The sequence below is a fragment of the Erythrolamprus reginae genome, chromosome 2 (assembly GCF_031021105.1).
Source record: "Erythrolamprus reginae isolate rEryReg1 chromosome 2, rEryReg1.hap1, whole genome shotgun sequence".
In the NCBI taxonomy this organism is placed as follows: Eukaryota; Metazoa; Chordata; class Lepidosauria; order Squamata; family Dipsadidae; genus Erythrolamprus; species Erythrolamprus reginae.
In genome coordinates this window covers 274,134,117-274,151,086 of record NC_091951.1, presented here as the reverse complement: position 1 = coordinate 274,151,086, position 16,970 = coordinate 274,134,117, and positions in this window count along the sequence as shown.

The following is a 16,970-nucleotide window of genomic DNA, read 5'->3' as shown; positions in this document are numbered from 1 at the left end:
TTACCTATTATCTGCAACTACTACAGCAATGTAGTTAATGATTAAGAGGCTGGGTTTGAAGCAGTGAGAGGCATAATGAAGTCCTACTCAATCAAAAGGTCAATCATTTTCTATCAGCACAACCTATCTCCCAATGTTGTTGCAAAGATTTAAATAAGTGAACCCCCTCTATCCTAAGTTCCCAATTGGATACAAATACACTGAACATCTCTATCCTAATTTCCCAATTGGATACAAATACACTAAATGTATCTCTACACCTAATCACCAATATTTTAATTGCACTGTTTTGTGTACATTGTCATATTCCATTGATTTCAGCTGGCACTTTCTTGTCTATTCTTCTAGTGCAATTGCTCCCAAAAGGGGTTTATCTCTCCCAATATAGATAAGCATCACAATAAATCAAAGATTACCTTCACAATTGTATCTAACATTAAGGTGAAAAGATTTAACTGGACTGCAAGAGTAGTTAATCTAATCCTACGTAGCTTCTGCTCTGGAAATCTCACACTACTTACCAGAGCATACAAAACTTTTGCCAGACCCATCCTAGAATACAGCTCATCTGTTTGGAACCCATACCGCATCTCAGACATTAACACCCTCGAAAATGTCCAGAGATACTTCACCAGAAGAGCCCTGCATTCCTCCTCCCGTAACAGAATACCGTACGAAACTAGACTTACAATCCTGGGCCTAGAAAGCTTAGAACTAAGACGCCTTAAACATGATCTAAGTATTGCCCACAAGATTATATGCTGCAATGTCCTGCTTGTCAACGACTACTCCAGCTTCAACCACAACAACACAAGAGTACATAACAGATTCAAGCTCAATATTAACCGCTCCAAACCTGACTGTAAAAAATACAACTTTAGTAATAGAATTGTTGAAGCATGGAACTCATTACCGGACTCCTTAGTATCATCCCCTAACCCCCAACATTTTACCCTTAGACTGTCCACAGTTGACCTCTTCAGATTCCTAAGAGGTCAGTAAGGGGCATGCATAAGTGCACTAGAGTGCCTTCCGACCCCTGTCCTATTGTCTCTCCTATATCCCATATATCTTCTCTTCTATCCCCCTATCTTTCTTCTATTCTCTCATTGATTATTTTATCCTATACTCTCTCTTCTATTCTTTCTCTAATTCTATTTCCTCTAAGGTGTCCTCTATTACCTTCATTGTGTATTATTGTGTATTGGACAAAATAAAATAAAATAAAATAAATAAATAAATAAATAAATAAATAAATAAATAAATATTTGCTGTTCTTTCTCACTTTGTTGCTGCATAAGAAAAAACTGCAACTATTTTGGACCTGACACATACTACTTGTAAATCTTAGATTCCGCATGCCTTCTCTTCAGGAAAAAGTGAGTACTTGGGTCTTATGTTAAAATGAAAGAATCCGGTGCCTGGGTTTTCGTCTTTCATCAGAAAATCAGTATCCTTCCATGAGTTGACAGAAATGGATTGCTGTAGATCAGGGGTGTCAAACTCATGTCGTCACAGTGGCATCACGACATATCAGAACTTTTTCCTCCTTCAATAAACCAGGCGTAGGTGTGGCCAGTGTGTGACACATCTAGCCCACAGGCCGGGAGTTTGATAGCCCTGCTGTAGATGTATTGCTAAAGACCTCCCTGTATTATTGGCCGGGAGGATAGCAACTTCCATATCAACTACGCTCGATCTGAAATCCTTGGGGTTATCACAATTACTGTGTACTTGTAAAATATAGAAAATTTACAACATTTAGTTTTAAATTATTATAGGCAAGTGTTGGGAGTGGTCCTCGACCAACTCTGGTAATGATAGATTCTGAGGAGGATGAGCCAGGCCCATCTTGGTACAATGGGCCAGTGGTTTTACCAGCCTAGAAGACCCACTGGCCATCTTTATCCTTCTATCTATTGATTTCCCAATTTGGGACCTGCATGTTCAACTTCAAAACATTGTGTCTTGAAGCACAGTGGAAATCAAGGAAGCTCATGAAACAGCAATGCCCCAAACACTGATTAACTAACACCAGTAACTTCCCATGGTATAGCATTCTGCACCAGTTGAAACTTCCAAATACTCTTCAAGGGGGGCCCCATGTAAAACTCATTGCAATAAATCAGTCAGGAAGTCACAAAGGCATAAGTAACAATGAGCACAGTTCCATGAGATAAAGAATCTTATAATTAATCTTCCTAAAAGAATTATAATGAATGAATGAATGAATTTGAGGTGCAAGCTGTAATGGTTGAATAGAATAACGAATTAGGGAGTCCTATTTTTCCTAGGTAATAGGTAAATGTTTTAACATTAATATTAAAAACTTAAATAACTATTAGATTATATTTTATTCAGTAACAAAAAAGTCAGCTTTTTGTATTTGTTAGACTGTTATATTTTTACAGAAAGTGCTGAATCAAAGCATGAAAATGTAATGGAAGTACTGCACTAACAGGATTGTCCTATTAGTTCCATTTAGGTAAAGAATTTGGAAAGAAGAATCCAATTCAAGTCACAATTGAATATTTTTAGATATTCATATTTTTAAAAATTATATTCATATTTCATAGTAATCAACACAGACAAAAAAGCATAATCTCTGGGCATTTCTTTTAACTAAAAGAGCTCTACTTGTCACCGTTGGTTTTTAAAAAAAGTAGAACCAATTACTTAATGATGCCTAGATCTGATACTAAAACCGTAAATATACAGTATCACTTATCAATCTATCAATGCAGAATAATTGTAAACGATTATAATAAAATATGGCTACCATTCATTCCAATGCTTATTTAGAACATTTATGCATTTGTAAAATTATGCCTGTGTTTTGGTGTGGAGTCCTTCCTTCCTCCCTCCCTCCTTCCTTCCTTCTTCACAAATAATTTATCAAACTCTATTGATGTTTCTTGTTTTATATTCCATGCTTTAACCTGATGAATAAGTACTATACAGTATTTAAGTAGAATATCTCCTGGCCTCAGCATCCCAGAATTTTGATTTGAAGGATTTTCACCATCCATTTCTAGTCTGTCTGGTGGGGGTGGGGGAGCCTTAAAGAGACAATGGCTTTACTTCATTCATTATGATTATTTGAGATAAGGTGCTTTCCCACTGTTTTACATTGGATGCTTTTAGCACAACCAAATTTATGGCCTTTTTTTTTCTTTTTTCTTTTCAATTACTCTGATATTTGGAAATGACTTTCCTGTGCCAAATTTCCCTAAATAGAATTTCAGAAAAATAGACATCTCCTCTGCTAGAGTTTCATTTTCCGACATCTGAAAATGACTCACTAGTCCTCTTTTGTTAAAAGGGAAAAAAACATATAAAGCTTTTGCCTCTCTAATTATTACAGGCTTTAGAACTACAGATGGTTACTTGGCAACATATTTAGTAGTTTTCTAACTAATTCTCTCCTAGAGAGCATCAGATTAATTTGTCCTTTTTTTAAAGCCAGTGATGAAGTCCCAGTCTTTATTTCATTTATTTCTCAAACCGATACCTGGCATCTTACCAAGATAGTTTTTGAGATACTTTCGGTTGCTTGTACAGTTGATATTTTTAAAAAAAACTAACTTCCTTACCTCCTTCCTTATTTTATTTCAATCTTCCTTTTAATCTTTATAAATGTTAGCAAGACCTGCTCCCAACTGACTGCAATAATTTTTTAATTAATTACTGTATAATGAAATATTTGGGACCAGCAGAGGGCCATACCCAGGAATTCCCCCAGTTCTCTTCACTCTTAAATTCAGCATATGGTGCCTTTATCCTACATACAGGAGAGATAAATCAGCCTCAAAGTATTCCTAGATAATACTTGTTGTTTTGTTGTGATATCCTATGTTCCACTTCAGTTCCAGCTGATTCAACTTCAGTTCTGCTGCTAACCTGGTTAATAGATACTATCCTGGGCACCTTCTCCAAAGAGAAGATCAAGGTTGGACTTTTTTGAGGTCATCTTGTCTATGTTCCTGTCTAAGTGTCTTTCTGTATAAAAATTTTCAAAGAAGTATTTCACCTTGAAATATCTACCTTATTTTTGCAGTATATGATGTACCCTTCCAGTAATGGGCAGCCAAAAATTTTATTGCCACACTGTGGGTGTGGCTTATTTTGGGGGTGTGACTGGGTAGGAGTGGCTTGACGACCATGTGACCAGGTGGGAGTGGCTTGAACAATCATGGCGAAAAATGGCCCAATTTTCGCAAAATGGACTGTTTTTGCCTTCTAATTACCCCATATGGCAGGATTGAAGGATAAATTCTGGGAGTTTAAATCAACTAGACTTAAAGTTGTCAAGTTTGAAGACCCCTGGGTTAGGGGTTAGGAGTGCAAGGGTATTCAAACTTGGCACGTTTAAGACTTGTGGTCTTCAACTCCCATTCCTGACCTAGCATGAGTGGAAGAGGAATTGTGGGAGTTAAAGTCCATGAGTCTTAAAGTTGTCACGTTTGAAGTTTGTGAAAAGTATACATGTTTGTAAAACGTATTCTGATACACTGGTATTTTATTAAATAATATATTACTACATCATTTGGTTCAGAATACTTTTTTCCTTGTTTTCTACCTCTAAATTGTAGGTGCGTCTTATACTCCGGTGCGTCTTATACTCTGAAAAATAGGGTAACTACATACAAATTCAACAAACACATTGGGAGCAGGCAATTACAGTGGCACCTCTACTTAAGAATGTCTCTACTTAAGAACTTTTCTACATAAGAACCGGGTGTTCAAGATTTTTTTGCCTCTTCTTAAGAACCATTTTCTACTTAAGAACCTGAGCCTGGAAAAATTTCCCAGGACCTTTGAGAGTGACACGAAGGCCTGGCCAGTTTCCTGACATTCCCCCTTTAACTCTGGCCATCTCGGGCTTTTCTGGGCTGCCAGAGGAGCCTTTCGGTGGCTCTTAAAGAGGCTTTGGCAGTCCAGAGCGAACAAAGCATTTTCCTTTGTCTGGGCGCTTGGAGAGGGAATAAACCTCTGCCAGCGCCCAGAGAAAAAAAAAATTCTCTTCACTCTGGCAGCTACTGTCCTCCTCCTCTTCTTCCTCCTCCTCCTCTTCTTCCTCCTCCCCCTCCCACCCAAATTCTGAGCTTTTATTTATTTCCTAATGGGTTTGCATGCATTATTTGCTTTTACATTGATTCCTATGGAAAAAATTGCTTCTACTTACAAACTTTTCTACTTAAGAACCTGCTCACAGAACAAATTAACTTCTTAAGTAGAGGTACCACTGTACCTTCAAAAATGAACAGAAAGGCTGCTAATCCTTGTTCTAAGCTTCAGTCTTATCCACCTTTCTCTCTATTTATCACAGCTTTTCCCTCCCCTGTTACATGAACCTTTAGAGTGGAACGCTGACCAAAGGATTTGTCTCTGACGCTTTCTTCTACCACATTCCCAGTGACAAACAAGCTCCTGATATTAATATATTAGTAATGTTTTCCTTAGAGTACAACATGCCTGCAAACCCAAGAAGCCATCATAAATATGGAACTGGAAAGGTGAGTTTTATTGAATTGAATGAAGTGAACCATGGTATAGAAGAAAGGAGGGATTGTCAAAATGTGGCATTTTCATACTGCATTGAATCAACTCAGCAATGCTGAAATTGTTGGGCCAGCAAAAACCAGGATTATTATAAAATTCTAAATACTCAGGTTGAGCCAAGCTACCCCAAAGGCAACAACTGAGCAGAGAGGAAGAGACTCAAAGATCACCTGTCTATGTCCTTCTTTAAAGGCATTCAGTCACTGTGGAGACATGGTGTATTTATAATAAAATGAAGCCAGGAGGTCGTTGTGTTTTCTTATCTAGGCATATTGCAGTTAAAGTGGATTAAAAGCTATTTACATGTTCTAATTCTATTCAGTCTATAGAAACAGATGTCTTTCTTCCTGTTATTTAAAAAGTTACAGCAAAAAACAGCAAGGCTTAATTCTCAAAAACATTTTCCAGAATAGAAAAAAATCCAGTTTGGTTAAACATAATGAGACAAAGTTCCTCGATATTATCAAATGATGGATTCTACTACAAAAATGCTGTTTTTCTTAATGATCTGAACATTTCTTAAATGCCTGAGAAAACTTCAGTGCCTGAGGAATGTGGAAAAATAAGCAAATTTTGCTAATATAGAATTCACAACTATTTTCAAAGCTGTCTCAAAGGTGCTTTTTTCAAGAAGCTACTGGACTTTCTTGTTTTTCTTTGAAGATGTTTTACTTCTCATACAATAAGCTTCTTCAGCTCTGAATGTGTCCAGCTGCCTCTTGAAAAAGAATCTTTGGACTCCCAAGATGGCTATCAAATTAGGTAAAAAATGTTTTGGGGAACTAAATAAATCAATAACCAATTTTTTTTGGGCAGGGGAAATAACCAAGAATAAAACTTAAAACTATTACAGGAAAGCCAAGTTAGAGGTGGCTTCGGACTTTCGGATTAGGAGCTATATAATCAGTAGGCACTTTAATATGGATAAAAGAATAGATAACCTTAAACAACAGAAAAATACTTATACTAGAAGACCATGATTTACAAGCAAGTTAGCACACTTATTTATGGGAGAGAAAAAAAATCACAAAACATACATACTTCCAAAATCATTTAATCAGAGATGCATTATTTCAAGTCTGGAGGAAAGTCAGGATAAAACACTATATTAGGATATCAAGGTGGTTATCCACAATGGAGACCATGATTTACCCAAATGCGTTAGAGATAAGAAAAAAGAGGAGATACAATCAACTGCTGGATAATCAAGGATAGATATCAAACATCAACCAGGAATTGAGAGCTGAAGGAATAATTATTGATTGGTGGCCATATTTACAACTACAAACAAGATTTTAAAGAGACATAGAAGAACTTGGCATTGACAGGAAGCAGAAACCTATAGACAAAATCCTCCTAGGCTCAAAAGATAAATTTATATCCAAAATGTAGAATTATTTATTGCAAATTGATAAGAGAAGAGGAGGTTGTAAAAGGAAATATGATAGCATGGATGAGGAATTTTGATTATAATATCCAATTGGAGGACTGGGGAAAAATATGGACAAAAAACTATAAATTAACAATGTTGGTTTCATATAAGGAAAATTTATATAAGACGTTTTATCATTGACATCTAGCACCGGCAAGGTTAGCAAAAATGTACCCAAATTTGAGCCCAGGATGCTGGAAGTATAAACATGAGCGAGGTTCCTATTATCATATGTGGTGGCCCTGCCCCGAACCCGAAGCAAGGAAATGTCGGAGTAAAATAAGAAATGGCTGCAAGAAATAACAGGATCTCAAATTGAACTCAAACAAGAGATGTTTCTGCTAGGAATTCTTAGAGGAACCTGGGTCAAAGAAATGCAATATATTATAATACATATTTTGATGGCAGCGAAAATAGTTTATGCACAAAACTGGAAATTGGAAAGTAGTCCCCCAGAAAATATGATAATAAAAAAAATTGGATTGTGCAGAGATGGTAAAATTGACTCTAGAGTTGCAAGATCGAGAGGAAAAAGAAGATTATATCGTATGGTAAAAATTGTATGATTGGTTGGAAAAAAGGAATCATGAGTAGTTGTATATCATATGTATGTTAATTTAATAAATGAGAAATGTAGATGTAATATGAATATCATATACAATGTAAACGAGATGGAATAATATATGGAAATAACCAAATAGATTCAATGTCTTAGGATTGAGAAAAATAGATATGTGTTATTAATGTTAAAATTAAAATGATTAGATTAGATTAGATTAGATTAGATATATAAACAGAATTTTAAAAAGAAAAAGCATCTTTGGGACATCAGTGACTTGGATGATTGAGAATCTCCATAGACATTGTTCAAAGCTGTTTTCATAACCCATATTCAAGGTTATTGAAAGCCAGTTTGGTGTGATGCTTAAGAAACTGGGAGAACATTACTTCTAGTCGGTCTTGGGCATGAAGCCAGGTGATGACTTTGTTGCCAGTCCCATTTTCCCAGTCTTGGGAAAGAGGTAATGGCAAGCCACCTCAGAAAATCTTTGCCAAGAAAACTACAGGGACTTTGTTCAGATGATGTCTGTGAATCAGACATGATTGAACAGTAGGGCAGAAAAATGTATCACGCTTATTTGCCAGACTTAGCAGGGTGCCTTTGTATCTCCAGATATTTCAGAAGCAAAATGTTTTGTTAATTATGTTTTGCAGTACAGTGTTGGAGTACGTGCATTCTTACTTCCCAAGATCATGTATTTTGGAGAATTTAGCTTTCTCAGCCTTCAACTGCTAACATGTTTTTCAAAAGTAAAAGATTTGCCTTCTAATCAGTAATGTGTCCTTTGTTAAGACTGGAAATCTATTTTGGCTTACTTTGACTCAGGAAAAGTTCCCAAAAGAACTTTCTGCCTTTGTATTTTGGATTAACAATTCTGTGCCTATTTAAGGACATGAAATTCTTTGTTCCCTTCATATTATAACTGAGATGCACTCGCTGTACATTTCTCATATCTGTTATTCCCCCCCCCCCTTGAACGGGATCAACTCGTTTCACTTCCTAACAATATCCAACCATTTAGTAGCAAATTAGTCACAAGCATTTGAATTATCTATTTTATTTCTTTTTCCTTAACAAAATTAAAAGAAGATTGGCATTACATGAAAATGTACGCAGACACATATTTATGTCAAGAATGGGCAAAGTTCTATCCTTAGAGAGAAGAAAGAATTGCCAAAGAATTTCCCAAACTTTTTGTTTTCACTCGCGGTATACTAAGATGTAATCTGGGGGTAGTTTATCGTTTTCCAGAATTACATGTCCTTGGAATGAGCATGGTCTGTAGATGTCTTTGTCTCTCTTTCTTTGCCCTCTTTGCCATGCCATATGAATATATTTCCAGAAATGCCTCTTATTATATTAGCTATATTATTGAAATCAGAGCAACATTTTATTTTTAAAAATGGACAGAGTTACAATGCTTGTAGAAGACCATCCAGGCAAACAATGGTCAACTGAAGTATAAAGGGACAAAATGTTCCTTACTTTACCTGCTCGGAAAGTAAACATCAATCTCTGAATTCGCAAGCACGGTAATGCGTTGGATGACTTTTGGACTCAACCTACTTCACTGAGTTGTAATGGGAATAAAATTCAGATTCTCGTTTAAACCATCTTAACATCTTGCTGGGTGGGGGGGGGATGTGAGTACTAAATAAAACAAAGCGAATAAATAAAGTAAATAATGTGAAAATATTGTCCTATATTACATAAATAAAGAAACAATGGGATTGCATCTTTCCTGTGATGTAAAGATCCTTATATACCAAGTAAGGATAATTTAAGCCTTTAAATTTGTGAGAATAGAATCTTCCATTTACTGCTCTAGGATAAAATTAGCCAGATTATTTTTGAAGGATGTCAAAAGGTTTGTTATTTATTTAAATGTGAACTTTATCTAATAGCAATTACCTCTGGATAATTACGTTTAGTTTGGGTTATACCAATGTCTTGGTTAGTTTATTGTTTACAAGGTATAGAAAGATTTACCTAATCTTGTTACATTTGGGGGTTTTTCCAATCCCGTTCCATATTTGTAAGATGTACATGAGCCTCTTTCTCCTGGTAGCCTTCATTAGCATTGGACTACAGTTCACATCAACTCCCATTTTGAGCTATCCTGGCTGAGAATGATGGAATAAATCAGGAGATAGTTTGTTTCTGAAAAATAATTGTTTTTCTTTTATTGTTTCCTCCAAAACCCCAATTGGGGGTAAAATATGAAATACTGGGATTTGCAGATCAAAGCTGAAGGCTTAACTTTTTATACTAATTGCGATTAGAGGCTTGTACCAATACCTAAAGGATTTTTTCAATATCTGGAAATATTGAATCTATCAGTCCTGAACACAAAAATTTAATTTTAACAAAAAAAAAAAAGCAAGTCGCTTGGAACTGCCTATATTCTTAGACCTTTTCTTAATAATTCTTAGCTCCTTGTTAAGGTCTTGAATTATTAAGTTTCCACCAGTCTTAGACCGGAAATCTAACTGTTGGTTACCCACACATAATAAATAATAATAAAAGTTACCTAATTTTGTTGCATCTGTTGCTTTCCAACCCCTATTCAGTATTTGAAGAATGAACATCACATGAGTATCTCTCCCAACGTTTGTGCCCTTTATTAACATTGCACTACAATTCACACCAATGCCCATCTTTATCCACGCTGGCTGAAGATGATGGAATGTAGCTCATTCTTTCTTCTTCAATCTCCTTCTCTTGATATCTCAGTTCTGATCTGTTCCACCTTCTTCCTTTTTTTTGCTTGGTCTTCTGACATCGTCTGAGGTGGTTAGGATACATCAGGTCACACCTCAGCCTGTCGGGACACAGTGCCTCCTTTTCTCCGACCCATCACTTCATTTCAACTTCAAAGAGGTTGCTGACTGGCTGGCCTTGTGAGGCATAAATAATGACAATGAACCATGTTGACTATTTTTCCCCTTTTAAGTTTTGGGAAGCAGTAGAAAGCATTCTCTTAAACTCAGTCAAGCCAAGACCAACAAAGGCACATATATTATATGTACATAAAACATCGTCTTTACCAAACATGGCACTTTTGCTTTGTAATATAATCAGCAAATACATCCTGTTCCTACCAATCTAGAATGCTTAGGTTCTGACAGCTTCTTTACTATAATTCTCATGTCTTGGAATTTCTACTACAATTCCTATATTGTCTGTCTATCTATCTATCTATCTATCTATCTATCTATCTATCTATCTATCTATTTATTGGATTTGTGTGCCGCCCCTCTCTGCGGACTCGGGGCGGCTAACAACAGTGATAAAAACAATATGTAGCAATCCAATAATAAAACAACTAAAAACCCTTATTATAAAAACCAGACATACATACTGACATACCATGCATAAACTGAAGAGGCCCAGGGGGAAAGAACATCTCAGTTCCCCCATGCCTGACGGCAGAGGTGGGTTTTAAGGAGCTTACGAAAGGCGAGGAGGGTGGGGGCAATTCTGATCTCTGGAGGGAGTTGGTTCCAGAGGGCCGGGGCCACCACAGAGAAGGCTCTTCCCCTAGGTCCTGCCAAACGGCATTGTTTAGTTGACGGGACCCGGAGAAGGCCCACTCTGTGGGACCTAATTGGTCGCTGAGATTCGTGCGGCAGAAGGTGGCCCCGGAGATAATCTGGTCCGGTGCCATGAAGGGCTTTATAGGTCATAACCAACACTTTGAATTGTGACCGGAAACTGATCAGCAACCAATGCAGACTATGGAGTGTTGGTGTGACATATCTCGGTTCTGTTATAGTGTAATTGTGCATGTGTACGTGTGCATGTCTGTGTGTAGAAAGAGAGGAGCAAAACGTATTGAAATTATTAAAAACCACATTCTTTGCATGGTTTAGTACCACTGGGCCAATAATTAGTGATTACTTGATACTTGGGCAAGATCCCATGGTCACTAAACCTTGCAGAAAAAAACAAGGCTTTTTAGAAGATCAGGGATATTTTTACCATCAGTAAATTGGAAGCAGAGAGGCAAAAGAAAAGAAGCAAAAAGATAGAAAAAAATTCTTGGAGGAACATATATTACTCCTGTATTTTATTCATTTATTCATTTATCCTCTATTTATTCATTCAGCTCACCTTTCCAGGGAAGTTGTCTTTTTCTTGATAAAAACTTTGCATAACTGTCCCGTGTCATAATAAATACCACCCATAGTCTTTTGAAAAGAGTGGCAAAGTTGCCAAGGTGTATGTTTACACAAAGTAATGCCAAGGCTATCCATGACAGCAATTTCTATTGCTGTAATAATATATCACTAATGTGGATATTCTTTAGATTGCAGAAGTAATGATTGAATGATGCTGTAAAATTTTGGCTAGGTTTCCCAAAGGCTTTCATGCATGCTCAGTAGCTGGCATCGGCCCAAAATACAGCTGAGGAGCTGTGCTTCAGACGAAGGAATAAAGGTCAGTTTAAACCTGGAGGGGGGGTAGGGCACTTTTACAAGCAGTAGAACAGGAAAAACATTTTAAAAATTCCCCAAAAAAGATGGCGGCGCCCACCGAACCAGGTCCGTGATGCCATTGTCACATCACCAGCAAGTCGCTCACGGTTCAAGCAATCTGGTCCAAACCGGAAGGAACCCACTCCTGTATAGTAGCTGATCGTTTTCAGCCAAAGTGCTTTTTAGCTTTATTGTTTCATGAGCACACAATACCTAAGTTATGTTCTCAGAGAATTGAGAATTTGGAAGGTGAGGACAATTCCATCTGTCCGTCCATCACCCTGGGGGGGGGGAATTATTGACCCCCCTCAGAGAGGGTACGCAACTTGGGCGTCCTCCTCGATCCACAGCTGACATTGGAACATCATCTTTCGGCTGTGGCGAGGAGGTTCGCCTGGTGCACTAGTTGCGGCCCTATTTGGACAGGGAGTCATTGCTCACAGTCACTCATGCCCTCATCACCTCGAGGTTCGATTACTGCAACGCTCTCTACATGGGGCTACCTTTGAAAAGTGTTCGGAAACTTCAGATCGTGCAGAACGCGGCTGCGAGAGCCATTGTGGCGCTTCCAAGATTCGCCCACGTATCTACAACACTCCGTGGCCTGCATTGGCTGCTGATCAGTTTTAAGTCACAATTCAAAGTGTTTGTCATGACCTTTAAAGCCCTACATGTCATTGGACCAGAGTACCTCCGGAACCGCCTGCTACCGCACGAATCCCAGCAACCAATAAGGTCCCACAGAGTTGGCCTTCTCCGGGTCCCGTCAAGTAAACAATGTCATCTGGCGGGCCCCAGGGGAAGAGCCTTCTCTGTGGCGGCCCCGGCCCTCTGGAATCAACTCCCTCCAGATATTAGAACTGTTCCCACCCTCCTTGTCTTTCATAAACTACTCAAGACCCACCTATACCGCCAGGCATGGGGGATTTGAGACATTTTTCCCCCAGGCTCCTTATAATTTATGTTTGGTATGTATGTGTTGTCTGGTTTTAATATGATAGGGTTTTAGTTATTTCTTTTAATATTAGATTTGTGTCATTATAATATTGTTTTATCATTGTTGTGAGCCGTCCTGAGTCTTCGGAGAGGGGCGGCATACAAATCTAATAAATAATAATAATAATAATAATAATAATAATAATAATAATTATTATTATTATTATTATTATTATTATTATTATTATTATTATTATTATTATAGTTTGCAATAGCACTCCTACTCTGTAACCATTTCCTAACCTTCCCGTTGTGCAGCAATTGCGCTCTTACTTGGATCCTGAGGCCCAATGCATGGTGACACATGCCCAAGTCACCTCTTGGCTGGATTAGTAGAGCACACTCTGCATGGAGCTACCCTTGAAGAATCTGTATGGAAGCTGCAATCAATGCATAATGCAATGGTGTGCAGAGTTCTGGAAATTTTTAGCTCTGCAAACATAACACTGTTACCATGTGAGCTGCATTGATTACCAGTTTGCTTCCAGATCCAATTCAAGCGGTTGGTTGTTACCTTTAATGTGGCATGGGCAGGGGTGGATTCCCATTACCACTGCTACTGGTGCGCTGTATGTGCAGCTTCAAATCTCTTGCATGTGCGTGCATGCATCCTGTTGTGGTTGGCTCTGGCCCAGCTCCTGCCCAAGGGAATGTGGAGGTGGAGGCGGGGAAAACGTCAACATGTCCTAGGCCTGTTTTGTTGCCAGCAGAGTCAGGGAGTGCAATTTCCTCGGACGAAGAAGAAGGTGGGGGTGACTTGGAAGAGGGGGGCTTGGCACACAGCCCAGGAAGCCAATCACCATTATCTTCGGTCGATTCATATGACAAAGTGTTAGACCCATGCAGGCGCAGACTTATGCATCGAAGAGACTAATTGAGGAAATATTACAGGAGATAAGAGAGGCCACCTGTGTTTGGGTGGGGCTCCAGTAATTAGAGCTGCTGCTCTAAATAGCAGCGTGCTAGTTTGGCCATTGTGGAAGATTATCTGATCGCAGTTCTTCAGGATCATGTCTCACTGCTTCTGAACTTTGTTTGTGGACTTTTCACACCTTTGACACCAAAGCAGAGTAAAGTGTGTGTGTGTGTTTCACTTCGTGGGAAGAAGGAGGGCTGTGATGTTTCTTCACAGCTACTAGCTAAGTACTTAAGGACTGATTAAGGGACTTGTACAGCCTACAAGGTTGTTTTGGGGAAGAGTGCCCGTTGCAATACAAAAAGGGTGCTTTGTTTCTTTTGAATTTTGTGATAAAGGACATTGTTTTAAACTTTCAAATGTGTGTGTGTCTGAAATTTGTACCCGTGAATTTTTGGGAGGCTTCTACCAGAGAGCCCAGCAGAACACATCCCAGTGTGGTTTTCTTGCTGCGCATGCGCAGAAAGGAAAATCTTGCGAGGGGACATGCACATGTGTGAGATTTTGGTGATTTTTTTGCTTCCATGCATGCACAGAAGCAAAAAAATTGCTGAGATCTCGTGTGCACACACATCCCCTTGCAATATTTTGCATCCTGCGCATGCACAGAAGCAAAACCACGCTGGGATGCATGCACACACACGCAAGAGACCTAAAGCTGCACACACAGCGATCGCTACTGGTGAGCCGTCCTTTACCATACCAGAAGCAACCTACTACTGGTCATGGGCCCAGGATATATGAGGAGCCATATCTCCCCAATGGGACAAGCCAGCCCCACTCGCATCAGTGGAAGAGACCTGCTAGGGATCCTATCTGTTAAGGAATTGAAGAAGGGAACAAGAAAAATAGCCTTTTCTGCTGTGGCCCCATTCTCCTGAAACATTTTACCACCAGAGGTGAGACCTTTTGACATTCTGGAAGGGTATTAAACCTGGCTTTACCAGCTGGCCTGGGGCCTGAGAGGATCACTCACTACTGGAGATGGCTGACTCATCTCCTGCAGCCTCCATCTCTTAATTTGTTTGTTTCGTTACAGTGTTTCCCCAAAAATAAGGCCCTCTTATATTTTTTTGGACCCTGAAATAAGCACTTGGCCTTACTGCCATGTACTCAAAAGCCCGATTGGGCTTATTATCAGGGAATGTCTTATTTTGGGGGAAACAGGGTAGGCTTAAGTATAGTTTTTAATAAATATTTTATTTTATTTTTTTACAAAAAATATTTTATTATAAACATACATAAACAAACATAAACAAAACATTATAAAAATATTGGATGATGTGTGGCAGTCCTGCTTATTTTCTATAATGATATTTCTATATTGCCATCTTTTTGTATTTCTAATACTGTATACATTTTATTTTACATAGGTCTTACATCGGTACCTCTTTTATTGCTATATTCAACCAATCCTCTTTTCTTTCTCTGTTATTTAAGTTAGTTGACTATTTAATTGGTTGTCTTTATTTTTCATTTTCCCAGACTTTCTAACCAAAGATAAAATTTATTCCAGCTTTGGTAGTATTTCAACTCATCTTTATCTTTTATTTCCATTGTTAATTTAATATTTTACTGTGAATAGTTTTTAATGTTTTAATATTTTAGTCATCATTTTTTACTTGTTTTATAACTTGTAAGCCACCCAGAGTCACCTTGTAAGAGAGATGGATGTCATAAAAATAATAATAAATTAATAAACCTAGAAAACAGAATCACATTCACAACCTTGAACACACACACAGCGTCTCGCTGTCTTTCTGCCATGGCTTGTGTTACATTCTCAGACTGAAGCACATAGGCTTCATTCAGGTCCTCCATTCTGGAGGGAAAATACTGACTGCTGATTGGCTAGACAGACTGTCTGGCAGCTCCCTATCAAAGGGCTGTCTGTCAAACAGAGGCTTTGCTGGGTTGCAAATAGTTGCCAAATAAAGAGCTGTTGTCTTGAAGCCACTTCTGTCTTCCTCTTCCATTCAGTCTGTTTCACCATTTGTGAAGGAGGGTGGGGTGCTGCTGAAGGTATCATTGGATCCTCTCGGCCTCCCCTTTGGAGAAACAAGTAGTAGAATACAGAGTGCTGGATATCTATGATCCATGAAACACATTGGATGCAACTGGGGAATAATTTCATTTGCTGTTTGGATGTTGAGTAATTTCATTTGCTGTTTGGCTGTTGACTATTGCATGGCTCAACACCCCTCTAATAATAATAATAATAATAATAATAATAATAATAATAATAATAATAATAATAATAGGCAATTTGCCCATGTTAAGTTAGTGTTCCACGTATATGCTATGAAATTCTAAAATTAATAATTACAGTCCATCAGGACCATTCATGAAGAAAAGTCTAAAAAAAAAAAGATGGCATCCAGAACTGAGCAATTGTAACCACACCCTACTGCAGAGGTGTCCAACCTTGGCAACTTCAAGATCTGTAGACTTCAACTCACAGAATTCCCCAGCCAGCTATGCTGACTGATGAATTCTGGGAGTCAAAGTCCACAAGCATTAAAATTGCCAAAGTTGGACAACCCTGCCCTGGTTATAGACTCAACCTTGACTTCTTGTATCCTCTCTTAGTGCCCCCTGAAGCTCATTCTAATTGCTTTCTATTGGCTGATCTTGGAGCACGTGGTAAGAACATCAGGATGGATGGGCCCAACCACAGGATGGACACCAAATTTATCAGATGCCTGATCCTAGAAGGAAATTTTCTGGAAGGGATTCACAAGATTGTTCCTGCCCTTCTGGTCACAGGCGTTTCATAGCAGTTTAAGGTGTGCTAAGCCCACCGAAAAATGATTTACTAAAGTGCAGGTAGTACTTAAAAATGAAGTCAAATCAACCCTTCTTAGCTCATTATAAACAAAATTGGCCATAATATGAAACCACCTATGGGCATTTCTGTTGCCCTAACTCAACTTTCAAACCCTTTGATGAATGGAGGCATGGCTTTTATTCTAGGCTACTCTTTGCCCTTATTACTTTTAGTAAAGAACACAGCTCTGCAAATTT